Source organism: Pinus tabuliformis, chromosome Q (assembly GCF_031772625.1).
Source record: "Pinus tabuliformis cultivar Carrire ecotype Pingquan chromosome Q, CPIR1, whole genome shotgun sequence".
NCBI lineage: Eukaryota > Viridiplantae > Streptophyta > Pinopsida > Pinales > Pinaceae > Pinus > Pinus tabuliformis.
The window spans coordinates 817,755,470-817,768,943 of record NC_142296.1 but is presented as its reverse complement, the minus strand read 5'-3'; positions in this window follow the sequence as shown (position 1 = coordinate 817,768,943).

The following is a 13,474-nucleotide window of genomic DNA, read 5'->3' as shown; positions in this document are numbered from 1 at the left end:
CATTTGGGATTCGGAGTTTGATAGTGAGGTTAGATTCTGAACTCGTTGTATTACAACTTAATAGAGTGTATGCCATTAGAAATCCAGTGTTATTGAGATTATTTTTGAGAGTGCGTCTCTTGGAACGTGAATTTGATTATATTGAATATCAGCATATTCCAAGATCTTTAAATACATTAGCAGATGCAATTGCTTCTCGAATGTTAAGTAGACATTTGCAATAATCATACATGTAAATTTAAAACCATTCCATAACATGATTTACAAGATAAGCCGGTAATAGTGATATATATATATATATATATATATATATATATAGGAGTGTGTCAAAAAATACATCGTGCTTGATCATAGGTTGAAAAACACCTTATGATCGGCAAAAATGATAAGTAAAAATAACAAAAATGTCATATGTGCCCACAATAGGCGATCATCCTATCACTGGTGATGATCTCGATAAGAAACCACTGAACGGGCCACCTTGCAAAGGAACCTCCTAAAAGGTCCTGGGACCCTAATCACATAGCGCTAAAGTTGACGAGGAATGTCATCTATGGTGGTCTCCGGAATATCTCCTGTCAAGCGCTCTAGATGACTCTCCAACTCGGCCAAAACGTCTGCTGATTCGTCTTGTGGGGCTGGCTCGGCTGCAACTAGTTGTTTCCTCTCGTAAGGCCGGAGAGCGGCTGGTTGCTGTGGACCCACATCTGCATTTGAAACGTTTACTATTAGTTTTGGGACGATGGAAAAATAAAAAAATAAATTTAAATAGGAAAAATGTTGAAAATGATTTTACCTGAGTCATCCCATTGCTCTCCTGGTGGAAGAGCCATGTATGGGTCACCACGAAAATCTACCCCAGCGTAAGGGAAGTACTGAATAGAAAAAACCTGGTTTTCCAACCATTGGAAATGCTCAGGTTTGAATCAAACAACCTATGTCCCCTCGTCCGGATGACGGGCCATAACTGTGACCCATCGCATCAGTTTGGGCTCTCGAGGAAGCCCAACTCCAATAGTAAGGTGCTGCAGGATCAACATAGGAACCCTCTCCAGACCAAAGCTCACAACCAAAGCCCCATAACCAAAGGTTTTTAGTTGTCCATTCTTGGCTTTGGTCAGTTGGCCTTTCACATTGGCCAACACAACATCGCACCAGTTGAAGATGGCGCCTCGAAGCAGTCAACTGCCATCCGCATCTGGGATCCGGTGGCAATATGTAAAGCGGCACTCCCGCAAAGTCTGGTGACAGTAAATGCGATCACCATGAGTTCAGGAAGGGATATGGTTTTTATGTCTATCCCTTTGTCTCTAGCCTGGCTGTTGCAGAACTCTAGCCGGAGGCTATCGACAGACTGGCCACCTGGCCTAGTCCCGAATAGAGTCAAGTCTTCGCCTCTCTTAGGCAAACCGGTCAAGAAATATATGTATGCCGGCTCGATTTCGAGCTGGTGGCCACCAATGAAGAAGCAGTGGTCCTGTATGCTCCATCTGTCAACCAGCCACTATAAGAAATCCACCTAGGCCCTCATGCCAGGTATGGCCCAGAATTTGTACAAGCCGCACGCCTTTAATGCATCGATCGAAGGTTGGTGATTCAACGCGCCTAGATCCACGTCCTCATGCTCTCGTTCACGCCAATCTAGCATGATGTACTCTCTGCATCAAGTAAAAAGACAAATTAGAATGCTAGAAATTATTTTTTTTGGGCCAAATTTGAGAATTTTTGGGTTAAAAACCCTTGCTGTGGGGACCGCACCCTCTGGGTTAGACACAGTGCGTGGGTCTGCACTTTGCCTACATGGAAGGTGCGGACCCCTGACTTTTTCCCCATTGAGAAAAAGTCGGGGTCCGTGGGCTGGCAGTGTTACACTTGCGGGCCCCCGCGCGCGGGTTTTAAGCCTATAAACCCTCCAAAAAATAAAATAAAAACCTAGAACAAAAAATGAAACGGTTAAAAATGAAGAGTGGGACGATGTGGATTACCTGGAGAAGGCGGCGTTCGATTCCGATGGTTGGATTTTCCACAATCTTCACGGGAAGTTTTCTGAACAAAAGCACTTTTTTCTCACCCAAAACTCAAACGGTAAAAATGAATTGACGAAAGCCCTTTTTATAAGTTTTTTGAGTAAATAAATTGCAAATTTGTTTATGTTTCACTTTGGAAAGGTATTTTTGCAACATTTGTATCCATTTCAAACAGGTATGAGTAATGTTTGCGTTTTTGTTTAGGATAACAGATTATTTAGGTGAAATCTATCATTTTCGAACGAAAAAACATTTAGAGTCACCTTTAGGCTCTTTTTTGACTCCTGAAACACGAAAATATTGCCGAGTTTTTCTTTTAAACTCGTTAAAACGGAACTAAAATATGGTCCACTTACAACTCTTTTCTGACCGTAAAAACATGAAAAGATTGCCGGATTTTTGTCATTTCAAATTCGATATTGGTTATAAAACGACGTGTCGTTGATCGCTTTTTTACTATTTCAGATCAGGGGCACTAATTACGAAAAGTACTCCTGGGTCGTAAAGATCAAGCAGTTCTCTCAAGTATTATTTTATACTTTTTCGGGCTTGGGAGACACAAATTTACGAAAAAGGTCAACCCTGGAGTCTTCTTAAGTTTTTTCAGACTCTCTAAAATTGAAAAACTTCGAGTTTCTCCTATACTGGACTCGTTAAAATTTCACAGTAAAGGACCTGTTCAATTACAAACAGGGACGAACCACTCCTTCTTTGGGTTCGAATTTAAACTAAGTTGGACTCATCCGAAGGATGAGCTTATAATCAAGCAAATGTTATCCTCCTCAAGCTTGTCAAAAATAAAGAGGTACTTGCCAGAAATGGTGGGGGAAAAGAGAGAAAAATAAGCCTGTTTGTCATACTTTGTAACCACTCTTGAACACGACACTTTTATTCACCTGGGTTGGGAAATCCTTTGCCTAACAGTTGATCAAACCACATTGAAAGTCTTCAGCCGGTTTCTGGGTATTAACTTTGGGTCAATTGTCACCAAGCCATCTGTTGTGTCGTTATGTGTTCAAGAGGTCACTACCAATAAACCATTCATCTGCAAAATATCTGTCATTCATCTTGACCATCCCTGAGTCAGTCCTTACAACTAAATTTCTTCAACTTGTTCTATGATTTCGTGTTGTGGGCTTGCCTGCGACGGATCGCTTCCTATCTACTTTAGCTCATTATATAGAAATATGATCTAGAAATCGTTAGTACCTTGGGATCTGCATGCCTCAATGGTCGGTTTCTCGCCTTTGACAACAGGTTGCATCATTGACCTTCGATCAAAGGATTCTGTGACATGTTCGACATCAACACATTTATTCACATCTCATGGATTGTACTGGGTACTTTGAGAGCCATTGACATCACTGGTGGTTTCTCTCACACTTGTTAACAATTTACATCATTGACTGGTAATCAAGTGGTTTCTACCATGTTCGACATCAACAAATTCATTCGCATGGATAGAATCGTATTGTTTCGGGAAGTAGAAATGAAGACCCTGGATCTAGTTTCCACAATCCAGGCTGCGTCCATACTGTGTCCACATGAGTCTATACTTGTGATGTATTACAAGATCATTCCTGTATCAGAGTAGTAGTTAGTTTTCTAAGTCAGTTTTAATCTGAGTATGGGAATGCCTACCTCAGCGATGATATGATCTCATATATATATCTTGCATTGAATGTTTTTACAGGTTCTGACCGGGCTCTCCACAAGATGATCCTCGAAATGATAAAGTACTTCACTCTTCCTAAATGATAAATGGAATCCTCATCTACTACAGACTTCGCACTTTAGGGGGCAATCTGTTACACAAAAATATCGTCACCATGATTATTTGCAGTCAGTATGGGTCTATCATCACTTGTACTGTCCTCCTAAGCAAGTCTCAGACCTCAGCTCTTGAAGTCAAGCTTTGAAAATGAGAGAAAGACATTGAAAATCAATAAAACTCTGGTTCCGCACTTTCTCTCACTGTTGCCTGCGGTCCCGCACCTTCTGTTTACAAAAACTGTGGACCTGCCCGCTCTGTCCCTAAAGGTGTGGGTGCGGACCCCTGTGAAAGTCAAAAAGGCGCAAGTTTATTCTAAAAAACTCACTTTGGGTTAATTATAGATGATTCTAGAAGGAATTTTGACGTGGATTGGCCGCTCTTAGGTGGTTCATGCATCCCAAAAGAGAAGGAGCTAATCCCTTGATGAGAAGAGTTATCCCTTTGAAGGAGGGCTTTATCCCTTTGAAGGAGGACCTAGTAACTTCCCTCCATTGCACTATAAATTCAGGCATTGGGCTGGTTGCTAGAGAGGTTATAAGCTGAACATTTTTGAGGGTAAATGCTGGTGAAATTAAGATTTCCTAGTTGAGCTTGAGAGGAGAGATCACATATCTTTTTGGCTTCATTGGGAAGAGAGTGAAACTTGTCAAAGTAGAGGAGACTTCTTGCTGGATCCTAGGAGGAGCTTGTACAACGTCAAGGCACAGGTTGTAAAGTTCTTCTTTGATTTGAATTAATACAATCAGATTCATTTTTCTCAACAAATTGTCTCATGTCATTTGTTTCATGAATTCCTTGACTTTCATGTTAAATATGTTTTATGATATTGGCTTTTCAGGTGCTATTTAATTTGTTTGCTTGTTTGTGTTTGCAGATTCGCAACAAGGGAGCTCATTTGGATCGAAGGAGCGAGGCTTCCACAAACTTGCGTTGGACCTAAAGTAGGCCTAAAACACTTGTTTTCCTTTGTTTATAAATGCATATTTAGAGAAAGATAGTTTGTGATTGGTTTGCTTGTCATTAGGTCTTCTTTAGATTCTAGGAAGGTCTATCTTGTCCATGAGAGAAAGTGCAGAACCAGAGTTACATTTATTTTTAATGTATTTCTCTCATTTCCAAAGCTTGATTTGAAGAGCTGAGGTCTGAGACTTGCTTAGGAGGACAGTACAAGTGATGATAGACCTATAATGACTGCAAATAATCATGGTGACGATATTTTTGTGTAACAATGCAGTTACTTAAATCAAGCAAAAGATGAAGTACTGAACATGAGCTTACTGTCTCTGCTGTCCATCTAATTATAGAAATAAAATCTAAACTACTACACTCAAAACCAAAAATTGCAGACTAATGAAAGCAAAATCAAATTACTTCACTTATAATCCGATAGCTCACTAATTAACTTCTTGGGTTAAGCCATGGCACCGAAGGTAACGTCAAATAACATGAAGAATTGATATCTAAATTACCTACTTGCAGATTAATGAAAGCAAAATCAAATTACTTCACTTATAATCCGATAGCTCGCCAATTAACTTCTTGGTTTAAGCCATGGCATCGGAGATAATGTCAAATAACATGAAGAATTGATATCTAAATTACCTACTTGCAGATTAATGAAAGCAAAATCAAATTACTTCACTTATAATTCGATAGCTCACCAATTAACTTCTCGGGTTAAGCCATGGCACCAGAGATAACGTCAAATAACATGAAGAATTTGATATCTAAACTATCTAAAAGCAGTAAACAAATTTCACTAAAATAAAAGCATAACAACTAGAATTAAAAGCTAAAGTTCAGTAGAGAAAGCAAGTCTCAGATCACCACTTGATGCAAAAACTATATTAAAAATCTCGAGAAAAAACTAATAAGCAAATACAAGAACATGTAAAGAAAAACTAATATACAATCAACTGGTTGAACACACTTGCATGAATTAAAATTTCATGAATGGAAAATCTAACTATCAAACTTGAAAGCAATAAAATGACATACTTGAATGAAATCAAAGCAAAACTACAAAGCAAAATCTACTCTACCTTACATTCTAATATTCTCCATAACATCGACTTCACATCTCCTTCCATGTTGAGAACATCAAATCTTTATTCAAATTCTTCAAAATTACAAAGTACAACAAAGCTCTCCAAAGCTTTCCAAAGCCATCAAGGAAGAACTACAAACTCCAAACTAAAGAACTAAAAAGCCAAGCTAACAAATGAAGGAGAGATATCTCCTATTTATACAAAAAGATGAGAAGCCATCTCATTAATGAGAGTCCATGAATTTCTCCCTCTACCTCTAGAGTCCTAATCAAAATAGGAACTGATAAGACACATGTCTTCTTAGAGTTTCAATACAATTAGGAGATGTGAGACATATCCTCATGATCTCATGATTCTCTCCACTGAAATTTGAATTTGGCCTTAGGGTGCCACATAGAGGTCTTCTAGAAGTCTCCTTTTGACCTACACATGTCAACAATCTCAAGCCACTTGTTAGGTATAAGCATAAGCATATGCACATTATTTTCTAATTTTTAACCACAAATTCACTTAAAAAGTCTAAGAATTAATAAAGTTTGGAAAAACATAAATGTGGCCCAATGATAATGAAAGTGGGATGAATGTAGTGACATAGTAGTGAAATGGAGGTGATATAATGGACATAATAGTGAAAGTGTAATGGAAATGAATGACATTTTGAAGACCCAATAGATAATATGGCTGGAAAGTCCAAGGTTGGTTCTGACAATAGGCTTGAAAACTAGGATCTTGAAACATGTTTTGATTTTGGCTTCTCCAAGAGGGTTTCCTGCCTATTTGTGGAAAGTCATTTGTTTCAGCATTACCCTAATAGATAGCCTATAAATCGAGAAGATATGGACACTTCTCGATTGCATGTTATAAAGCATGGATCCCACAAACCACAATAACATGGGGCACTCCCTCTCAGCATGCTTGTTTCTGCATTTAGGACAAAACATTGCCATGGAAACCCACTCATATTCTTGTTTATTTTTTAGTTTTGTTGTGTCAAGTAGGTTACCAATAGTGTTTAGGATATCCGTTTTGAAGTTTTCCAATAAGATTCCTAATTCCACTCTAGTGACAACATTGGGTACAAATTTCTGATTTCTTGACACAATCTCGGGAATTGTTGCGGAGCTTCTTGCCTACTTTAGCCTGACTTTGTAAGTAACTACGACATAGCTCAACCACTTTAAAAAAAGGATTTTTATAAATATCCCCACCACTTAGAAGATTTATGGTTTTGATACATTCATCCCTCAACCCCTTTAAAAAGATAGTTCTGATGGTCTTCTCATCTAGATGTGCCCCCCAGGATTTATGGAAATTATAAAAGAAACGTTCAAGATATTCTTCTAGGTTCTCGTCTTCTAATTGTTGCATCCTAAGAATATCGTTCACATCCCTACTTTTGCAGAAGTCTTGGTATTTCTTGAGAAATACGGACTTCATATCATCCCAGGAGTAGATGGTATGTTCACCTAGGCTCATAAACCATCTAAGGGTTGCATCTTTCAGGGTGGATGGGAATAGCTTGAGCTTATGTGCATCCTCATAATAATTATAACTCCTACATAGAATGTAAAATTCAAATAAGAAAGCATCTGGGTCTTCGGAGGACTTACCGTAGAAGAACAGAAGAGATGCCATTGGTATGTTTTTCATAGTGATATTCTTGGTTACATCGAGAATAGAAAACCCAAAATTGGTTTCCTCTTCTTCTTCTTCTTCCGGTCCTCCCCTCGGTCCTTCGTGGTTCCATCCGAATGGGTTGTGATGTGGACCTTCTCCTTCTGCCAGACATTCCTCATTGTTTTTGTTCTCTCCTCCCTGGTTCGCCATGTCTACTACAGATTCTTGAAGAGGCCTTATGATGATTACCCAGTCAACAAGAGGTACTAAAGATTGGTCCTTGATATTAGTTGATTCTAGATCTGAGACTGGTTCTTTTAATACAATTCCTTCGGTACTTCCAAAAATAATATGTTCAACTGTTTCCTCGTCTTGATTCAGAATCTCCCTCTCCAAAGCCACATTGTTGTCAACACCTCCTTCTTGCTTTATTCTTGCATACCGATTGATAGGATTAGTGATTGGTGTGGTTGTTGGAACAAAATTTGTAGGAAATTTTGAACTAGCAATAAATCTACTTTGACTATCCCTAGTCCCACTTCTACTCCTACGTATAAAGAAAAGGAAATAAAAGTTAAAAGATAAGCAAAGACGATCAAACTTTGGAGCAACCCCACAATAGTGGATGTGTGTCTCTTCACTCACATCTTACCGTACTCTCTCCGCCGCTTGATTGCCTGTAATACCCTTGAAACTCTACAATAATAATCTTACCTGAACAGAAATACAACTCCCCCACAACAGAACCAAAATGCTGAGATTTTTAATTAGTGATTAAACCTCCTAGTATTTAATTGTCAACCAGGACTCATAAGCATGAGTTGTACTATGTTTTTGGTTCAAGATTAAATTTAGAGTATGAAATTTTCCTTTGATCGTTAAGTAAAAAATGATGGAAAAGAAACAATACTAATTAAGAAAACTAGCACTCATTTCATTCTTAGAAAACATAAGCAATCTGAAAGAAATCTACTTAACTCAATCCATTATGTTCCATATTCTAATTCTCTGCAATCGAAAGACAATCTTACTGAAACCAAAGGCTCAATGAAATTCACTCCAACTACAAATCTTAAGCGAGGATTTAAACTTCTAGTTATAAGAGAGACCAAGCATCTATTCACTTGTAACGAAATATGATAAGGAGGCTAAACTATAATTCTAAGGTCAAATCCTGATATATTATCTTCAATCCATTCAAACCAAACTACTTTTACTTGGAAATAAAACACCTTCCAAACTTCACTTTGAATTACTACAGAGGCTAACTCTACAAAAATGAAATCTTTGACAGAGTTATTTAAACTTGCTGCTATAAAATTAAATCCTATGCTACTGTATTTAAAATGGAAATCTAATCTATCCTAGAAGTAACCATATTCAAACAACTAGAAGCAATGCGAAGAATCAAATCATACTAGGAATATAAACCAGACAGTTCAATGCTTGAAACCAATCTTTATACTACAGTACTGGAAATAAAAATCAATATTATTCTATTATAAGAGAATGGATCTAAATTATCCTATGATAATTTAATAACTCAAATCAATTCTCTTGAAGGAAATTATTTAAAATAAACCACACTGTGAAAACTAAATCATAATGCCTGAAACAAATCAAATAATTCAAATTGTGGAAATGGAAAACACAATACCTACTACTACTAAACTCGGATTCGTTTGAAAACAAAATAAAAACCTCATACCATAAATCAATCTCTTAATTATACACAAGGAAATCCATACTCACGCTCATACCCTTCATCAAACAGATCATAAGTTAACTATTCAATGCATTAGAGAAGAAATTCATTCAAAATCCTCAGCGTGTCCTATGAAATAGTGTGTGCAATTGTTCTAATTCAAGCCACGTTTTGATCAAAGAATAGTTTGATGGTAATTAAAATGAACTCAACTTTGTATGAGGAACAGAGCATAGCTCTATGTTGAATATTTATGCACAGTCTATATGACAAATGATAGTCTATGCACTTAGAATTATTGATAGTATTATCTATCAATGAATGTGAGGTTGTAACAATTTTGATCGATCCAAAATAAAATGGAATATCTCACACATTTGCACAAGAAACCTTAGCGAATTCACACAATAACTAGATAGAAAATGAATGTAATGAACTATCACAGAATGATACACCTACGAGCTAACAGTAAAGCTTGTTCCTAGATGATGTTGGGCCCTGCCACATTTGGGTAAGCTTTAAATGACTTTCCCATGTGTCGAGAATTGATTTTGGTGATATTCTTTCTCCTGTTGCCAAGTTAGCTTCTATTTGATTACTTTTATTTGTTGTTGTTGCTTTTTTTTTTGAGGTAGAATAGATGGAAGTGAAGGAAAAATTTCTTCACGGGGATTTGGAAGAAGAGATCTACATGAAGAAACCTGAAGGCTTTGTGGTGAAGGGTAAGAAAGAACTGGTATGTAGGTTAAAAGAGTCTCTGCATGGGTTAAAACAATCACCAAGGATGTGGTATCAACAATTTGATACATATATACAGGGACTTGGCTTCCCTAGAAGCAAAGCAGATCACTGTGTGTATTTTAAATTAATTGGTGTTCGTGTTATTTATTTGGTCTTGTATGTAGATGATATATTGCTCATTGGAAATGACAAAGAAATTATCCAGGATTTGAAGACCCAATTGTCCTCCAAATTGGAGATGAAGGATCTTGGTGCTCCAAACTATATTTTGGGAATGGAAATTAAATGAGATCAAATAAAGAGGATTCTTTGGTTAAACCAGAGGAAGTATGTCGGGACAATACTGTAGAGGTTTAATATGTAGGATGCTAAATCAGTAAAGGTTCCTATTCTTGTAGGTGTAAATTTATCTATTAAACAATGTCCCAAGACACAAGAAGAGGAAGAGGACATGTCTTGTGTTCCATATGAAAGTACAACCCCCCTTGATGGGGGGTTCAGAGGAGTAGTAGCCCCCTACACGGGGTATAGGGAAGCGCCCTAATTTTTGTTTTTTGGACTTTGTAATAGGAGGGCGGACCTACCTATGGTTTTGTGCATGGGTTTTGCACATGGATTTGGGCATGATGGTTTTCTTCCCATGGTATTTTGTAGATCTGGTCAAGGGAACTATGGTTATGTTCTAATCTAGGGTTAATGGCTTGGGGTTTATGAATGCTTCAACATGTATTTATATCTATTGTAATATTGAAAGTAATATAATGAAAAATCAATCTGGTAGTCTCAATTTTGGGATCTAGGGGAAAATTTGTGTATTTATTTTATTTCCTTGCCATTTTATATTTTATGTTTTAAGAATTTGTTTGTAGGTAATCGCTGTATAGGGTTAAAACCTACATATTGACCCTTCTTAAATACATTAATTTTATACCTATATGCAATTTTTTTAATTGAATTTTTATGTCATTTTTAGATAACACATTTTGTTGGGTTGTGTTATATTCTTTTCACAACTATCCCACGCGCGAGGGGGCAGAAACCTCCCCTGTATGTTGCGCTAGGTGCTGCTGAGGGGTATGCAGGGGGGTGGTAGCTCCCCTGCATGGGGTCTGGGGCAGCGCCTCGAGAAAATTGTTTTGGACCCTATATTAGGTGGGCAGACCTACCTAGGGTTTTGTGCATCGATTCTGCACATGGTTTTGGGCATGATAGTTTATTGTCCATGATATTTTATAGATCCGGTCAAGGGAACTATGATTATGTTATAATCCAAGGTTAATGGATTGGGGTTTATGGATGATTCGACATGCATATATATGTATTGTAAAATTTAAAGGAACATAATGAAAAATCAATTTGGTAGTCCCGGTTTTGGGATCCAGGGGAAAATCTCAGTGTATATCTATTTTATATTTTATTCTCTCACCATTCTTTATTTTTTGTTTTTAGAATTTGTATGCAGGTAATTTATGTACAGGGTTAAAACCTATACATTTAGGGTTTTTGGTTGCAATCTCTTCTCAACTATAAATTTGTTCTCCAAAAAATCTTGTTTTCCTTAGGTTTTGTTTTATTAGACTCTACCATACCTTTTATTTTTATTGGAATTTATAAGTATGCTAAAAATTAGTGTATCACTTTCAATTTCCCCTTCTGTAAGTTCTAACTACCTCCCCATTTCTTAATGGGTATGACCTCCTTCCTAGACAAGTCGACAGACTTGCACCCATGGTCACTTCTTCTATAAGAATTGGTTCTCTTTTTTGTGCTCTGATACTTGGAAGTTGCAATGGACTATTTGACCTAAGGGGAATGTATTGTTATGGTAATTTTTTCCTTGATGATTTTGCTAAGAGAAAAAGGAATAAAGCATTCTATCATAGTACTATGCCGTTTGTAACTTTTTATGGGTCTTTTTGACCTTATAAATATAAAACTTCTTATAATTTGCATTGTATTGTTGAACATTGGTTATTAGTACCAAATGGTTAATTTTTTGTTATTTGAATGATATCATTAATTTCTTAGTAATTTTCCTAGTTATTTCATATATTATGAATATGTATTTGGTAAACATTCCATATCTATAGTCTTTTAATAGGATTCCTAAAATAGCAGTTTTCAAGGGTTTAAACCCATTGTTGGGTTTTTCTTCCTTTTTAATTTAATCCATAAATTTTTTCTATTTCCTTTGTTCACACATCTCTGTTGTATAATAAATATTTTCCTATCATTGTCTAAATATCCTTTACATTTTATATTGTGGCCTAAAGTTATAATTGGGCTTTTCCTTATTCAATGTTATTCTAAATTATCCATAACCATATCTTTGGTATTTCACATATACTATAGTTATACTATGATATAACCAAGCATACTCATGTAGGGAGGATACTACTAACATACACCAATTTATCTGTATTATACCTTGTTTATACTATACTAGTCTTTGATTTTAAACATATTTGTAGTGATACTAAACTTTGAGTCAAATTATGTTTTGTGTATTCGATGGTAGAAGTCCATTCACATAATTTTTTATAAAATAACTCCACATTAAAAAAATTCTACTTTTGTTCATATGTAAATATATATAATAATTTCAGTTTTCTAAACACACAAGTACTTGAACCAAATCTAATTCTTAAAGAAGAAAATTATATTCCTTTTTTATTTTCTTTTTGGTTGCATGTAGGTTCAAAAAACTTTCATCTCTATAGTGCTTACAAAAATAAACACTTTTATCAATTGAAAAACATTAAAAAAATAGAAAGTCAAGACACCGACTTGTTAATTATGTTATGGAAAATAAAACTGGAGCTACTAGGCTCCACCCAATCTTGACTCTTTCTCCTGAAATCCCCCCCATCATTTTTCAATACAGTTCAGGTCAATTTAATCCATTGTTATCTTTTCGGTCACTATACTTTTTCACCTTTTTCAGCACGAAGTGAGATTTCAACCAATATAGGACAAACAACATACCCTTTTTCCAAATCAATTGATAGTTAGTAACTACCCCCACCTTATCCACTAAGTGGTAGGTGGTTACTTGGCTCATTAATGATCCCCACTCTCCCCAACCTCCTAAGACAATGTCCTGTCTTACTGGGAGAGTTATTGATCAATAAATTTTCATAATTTAATAATCTAATCCTTAGATTAGATTCCTAGGTATTATTCCATCAAGGGTAATTAAATTCCATCATTAAATTGCAACCCATAGTTTCTCTTTAGCCAATTGTATCTTCAAAATGAATTTTAAATATTTTTTATTAACAACTTAACATAACAAATTTACATAAAATATTTATTAGTGACATAATAATGATAAACCTATTCCAATTCACTCTTAAAGTTAGAAAAACAAGTAAACATGACATATACAAATTTATAAATAAACACTCACTCAGGGGCTATCACAATTATTCAGTCATGTTAGTATTGTCCAAATTTCACTCCCCTTTAACCAACCTGACATCTTGCCATTTTAGTTGCAATGAACACACACGACCTTCAACATAAACCATGTTCCCATTCAAGTTCTCTCATAGTCTATGAT